General features: G+C 34.9%; 1 pseudogene; it reads right to left on the bottom strand.

Annotated features, from left to right (window-relative positions):
• Positions 1 to 4542: 4542 nt before the first annotated feature.
• Positions 4543 to 5054, bottom strand: LOC129066401 (mitochondrial inner membrane protease subunit 1-like; annotated as a pseudogene).
• Positions 5055 to 5764: the final 710 nt, after the last annotated feature.

Here is a 5764-nt window from a genome sequence, read left to right as displayed (position 1 = left end):
TGCTCTTCTACATCTCCCTCTAATTTACTTCCCTGGTTTCACCTTGAGCCCCACCTGGACTTAGCAATTCAGCAACATTAAACGGCTGGTGATGTCCCAGAAATGCTTTCTGCTGTTAATCTGTGTGTCTTTGCTGTTGCTATTTCCTAACCTGGAATTAAACTCCTGTCTATCTGATGAATTTTTCCTCATTGCCTAATCATCAGTCATTAAACTTCAGGAAGACTTTTTTGAAAATTCTTCCACTACCCTCCTACCTTTCTTAAAACATAAATGCCCCTCCGCTATGATCTGTAACACCCAGCAAACTTATTATTCTTCCCCATGTAATTACTATTCTTTACATCTGACACATTGGATGTATTTATCTCCTTAGGTCTGTCTTAAATTGCAAGTCCATGAGCATAAACTCTAGCCTGATACTTTGAGACATCATCAAGATTAGATCGTTAATTCATTTTTAATTTAATCAGTTGATTAATTGAATTATTTAATAGAAAACTTCTTATGGATAATAAATAAGTAAATAAACAGGCCAATTGAATTAATGGAATTCATTGCTTCTGACCCTGTAGTCTTACCAAAGATGAAACACGCATCCTGAAGATCAGGCAAAGGCACCAGATGGAAATCATTGCCCACATCCCTATCGTGAAGCAGGGTGGCTCACTTTTCTGCTGTTCAGTGCATACTCAGACTGTTTCCTTTGTTGTGAAAATCATGGCCCAGACAAGTTACTCCATTGTGCGTGTGCCCAGGAGTCAGGAGCCCTGGGTTTTCATTCTGGCCTCACAATTTGGCAACTGTATGCCATTGTCCAGGCTACTCTGGACCTCTAAGTTTGTTTTTAAGTAGATTGATTTGGAATTATATTAGTATCTGCCTCATAAATATGCTTTGAGGGTAGTAGTGTATAAACTGGCAGTGTAACAATTTAAAACATATGAGAATAAATAATATAGGATTACTAATCTATATTATACCTGCAAAAGATTTCTATGTGAATTAGGGACCTAAGTATAAAATCAAACTTTAGTATTTTTTTAAAAAAATATGGGAAACAATCTTTATGACTTTTAAACAGGAAATGGCTTTAAAATGGACACTATAAGCACAAACCAGAAAGAGTTCTAAATCTGAGTATTATCATGAAAAAGTTTATCAAAAATCTTTTCAAAAGGCAAGAAAGAAAATCCAAATACTGAAAGAAGATATTAACAATACAAATAACTAACAAAAGATCAATATCCAGAATAAAAACAGCCCCAACATATTGATAAGAAAAACATGACAGCCTGTTTACAAGAATGACAAATGTAAAAACAGAAATGTAGAGGAAATCACTTGAATACCAAATACACATGTATTCCATCTCAGTAGTAATGAGATGGCATTTCAACACAATTAAATTCTAATGTGTACCCATCAAATTTGCAAAAATGTCAAAGTTTGATAATGTCAATTGTTAAAGAGTATGGAATAAGAGAAACCCTTACACGTTACTGTACCAAAGCAGGAACAAATTGGCAATACCTAGTGAAGTTGGAGAAGTATAAATATAAGCGTAGTTAAAAATCTTCATTGCCTCCGTAGCTTTCCAACTCCTAGGTACGTGTTCCAGAGAAAACCCTCCAAAGTTACACATGGGCATTGTGTAATGTACAATATGTAGAGAAACATCATGTCTAGTAGTGGGGAGGTAGAGCCTCAACAGGGAGAATAATGGTTAAATAAACCATAATGTTTTATTCAAATTACATAAATAAAAGGTGATGTCTTATTAAAGCTGAATTATATACAATCTTGAAGTGAAAAGAATCAGAACTATATATATAAAAATGATAAATATAGTCTATGTTTGAATGAAAAACTTTTGAAAAAATATGTAAAGTATAATGCTATATATGGAAGTTAAAATATACTAAACATTGATTTATATTGCTAGAGACAAACACATATAGTACAAGTACTTAAAAATAATGAAGGTACTGAATTGTGAATATTAGTTACAACTACGCAGTGAAGAAAGAGTGCTCTTATGTGGAGTTCCAGCATATCTTGATTCTGTTTCCAATTTGTTCTTTCTTGATGTGGGTGTTTTAAAAACTTATTCTTAATTTTTTCTACATATTGAGCGCCATCTTATAGTTTAACATAGGGGAAATAAGGATTTTAGTGAAAATTAAATGGACTGTAACACAGTGTTAAATGCATAAAGAATAGACATTCAAGAAATTTCAGTTCCCTTCTTTTTCTTTAGTCTTATTGGTATGAATCACTTTCTAATGCACGCTTCTCTCTCTCTCTTTTTTTTAAATAAGTGGGGAGTGTGGAGGTGAATGTATGTGTTCTGGCATGTAGTCTGGATTCAAATTTTGCTGTCAGTCAAACTTGATCTCCCATCTAAGGTCAACTTAACCTCTTTGAGTCTTGGTTTCCATCATCTAAACTTTAAGGAGAGAAATTGTGTTTATATTGAAATTTTAATTTTGTGTTAATTTAGTTCAGATAAAAGTTTTAGTACATTCTCTGGCCCAAAATGAGAATTCATTAGTCTGTTACTGCTATCAACCAGCAAATATTACATTGCTGGCTAATGATATAGTTAAGTCTCCTAAGAGTAAAAGCCATCGTTTATGCGTATTCATTATATGTCATGCACTGTGTGAAATTACATCTTTTTCTATATTACCTTTTTTAATACTCACAACTTGGTAGTTAGATACTATCATCATCCAATTCATAGATACAGAAGTGGAGCCCTGGGGCCTAAATGAGCCCAGAGATAAACTGGAAGAATCTGGCTACAAATCTGGCTGGCTGACTCCAAAGCCCAGTGTTTTCTAATCATTAAGTTCTCCTGTATGCTGGAGAACTTTATGCTCTTCCTTGGATGTCATCCTACTGCCTTACAAATATGAGGTAATGACTGAAAAATGAAATGTTGGCTCTGTTCACCAACCAGTGAAGGCATTGTCTTGTGACAAGAGTGATGCCTTTATTTCTTGCCTTCTTTCTATGAGTTGACACTCATTGTGTCCCACGTTGATACTATATGAAGAGATGATTATTCATGTAGATTTTTTTCTACTGGAGCTTCATTCAGACAGTTAATTACAGCAGTGCTTTTACATAGAGGTCTGCTTGGAACAAAACGATGACAGAAGTCCATCCAAAAAGTTTCCGTTGCACATGATGATTTAACTGGCGATCTGTTTGGACCTAACTCTGCTTGCTATTTAAATGAAATGCTATTTGGGGTTTGTATAGAAAGTTCAGTGAAAGAAAGAATCAGTGAAGCCAGTTGCTTGGCATTGGGGTAGGAAATGACCAGCTGACTTTTAGAACTTTCAACCAGAGGTTGTCCTATGTAGGTTATATGTTTATTCTATGAAAAGGACATCTTACACAGTTTGAAAAGCAGAACAGAGATTTCGAGGAGATAATGTGTGTGTGTTTGCATGTTGTGGGGAGGGTATATGGTGTTCATTCAGAATTGCTACAGTCAGCATTTCCCAAATCCTATTTCATCAGAGTTTAGGGACACTGAAGACACTGCCTGGAAGGTAAGCAGGCTCTCAGTCTCCCCATCACTCCTAATCATACAGGTCATCAGAAAAAGCAGAGCCATTCTGTATTTGGTTGCTCAGCCTTGCTTTGATATTCCGTAGGTCAGATAAGCCTTGTAGAAAACCTTATGGCCATGATGGATGGATCCTTAATTTGAATAAGGATTCTTAATAGCTTTTAATAAATTAAATCTGCTTTATTTTAAAAATTAAAAATAAAAAATCCTGTAGGCCAGGATTAAATAATGTTATAAATATTACTAGAGACAGAATATATTAATTTTTTTTTTCATTTTCAAGGTACAAAGGACTACTACTCAGTTCATAGTAGCTGAGAGCTTAGGGCAAGGCAACTAGTTATGTCCTAACTCTTGCCAGGTGTGAGCTACGTGTAATGCTTTTGGTCTGCTGAGCTTTACCAAAATGTGTTGTCTTCCTTGGGGGTTCAAAGGTATGTCACGTGACAATATTCTCTTGATTTTATTTTCACCTTAGGCTGGAACACATCAAGTTTTGTAGTCATCGATATCTGTTTTATAGCTGCAGTCATTTTCCAGGGGTGCATGTCAATGGCATGAATGCAGTTCTGCCGTCACCTAAATCCCTACCCCATCCCTTCACCGTGTGGAGGTTTAAACATTCTATGACATGATACATTGCTGTGCATCTTACTTATCTTCTTATGTTTGTATTTCCCATAGCCTCTGAATAAAATGTTTTTATTCTATCCATAGTTATAAATCTTTGAGAATATATAGATATTTTTTAAACTATAGATGATTTATTTTGGACTACTTTTATCCACATATTTGGAATTAATATAGTTTATAGATTGTGTTACTTATTCTTTACATTTAACAATTAAAAATAACTAAGACTGAATAGCAAATAGGTTATTAGTAAGTACATGGTTTCAGTGGCAATAGTAAATTCACTTAAATAGGAAACAATTATAAAATTAAAAAAATACTTGCTAATCATCAGAAAATCTGTGGCCTAGGGCTATGATGTAGAAATCCAAAATCACTCAAAGGCCAAATCTTAAAGAAGATATGTCCTCTTATTAGTCCATATGGAATAGGTCCATAGTACCTGGAATCTGTAGAATTCTCTAGGCTGTCACCTTCTAACCAAACATAATCCTTTGACACATAACTATGGCTTTTAAAGAAATCTGATGGACTTTTGGTGAGGATTTAGTCTCCTTCCAAATCAATTACTTTTACAAATATTTGATTTTGGATCACTTGGGCATTTTACAAAAACAGTGTCACCTCTTCAGATACCATAAAAATGTCAACTAAAATTTTCTGCAAAGACAACATCTGAATTTTGAGCTGTAGGCTCCATTGATGGTCTAGAATGCATGACAACACTGCCGATGTATTCAAAAGCACAGTGAGCTACACAGCCACACTGAATAGTGTAGCCAACAAATTGAAAGTTTTTTCGAGGAACACCGCAAAGCATATTTATATGTAGGCTCTGCCACAATTGTTTGAGTTTTAGGGTAGTTGCAAGACTCCAAGATAAAAGCATCTAAAGCATGTCTTAAAGCATATGTAAGTGATTCATGGTTTCAGGATTCCTGGGTCCTGCACGAGTCCTGACAATGTATATTTTAAAATGGTGTTCTTTTTAGAAGCATTGTAGTTACCCAAAGTGATTTCAGTAAGCTTATAAATTAAGAGCCCAATAGATTGTTTGTTATGTTGAATTCATAGCTCTTTGTTGATCCTTAATTTGAATGGAGATGACTACACCAGTCTTGTCAGTTTTCAAAGTCCTATCGTTGGCTGTTCTTATGAGCAAATCTTAAGAACTTGTTCATTGTTGTTGTTTGTTGTTGTGCTTAATAATGAGAATTGTGCTAGAGAGACATCACATGAGTCATTTATTCAAAAACCTATTATGCCCCATATTATTGGCTGAGCAATGACGATACAGCAGCAGACAAGACAGGGTCCTTGTGATTGGGGAACTTAGATATTTGTGGAGAAAGAAGATATCTTCTCCCTTAAATGAAGCAATGAGCCCATTGTTTATAAATAGAAAAAGTTGTGATACCTTTAATGATAGGAGTATAAAGTTTCTTGTCAGTGTTCCCAAAGAGAGGTGATATGCCTTATGTTTTTACAGCTAGAGTATAGCATGCTGAAGTCCTTATTGAGAAGGAACAGTGCTATCCATGGTCC

This window comes from Pteronotus mesoamericanus, unplaced genomic scaffold (assembly GCF_021234165.1).
Source record: "Pteronotus mesoamericanus isolate MK-2021 breed Mesoamerican mustached bat unplaced genomic scaffold, CSHL_Meso_final contig_2, whole genome shotgun sequence".
Lineage (NCBI taxonomy): Eukaryota > Metazoa > Chordata > Mammalia > Chiroptera > Mormoopidae > Pteronotus > Pteronotus mesoamericanus.
This window is presented reverse-complemented; position numbering and strand designations above follow the sequence as displayed.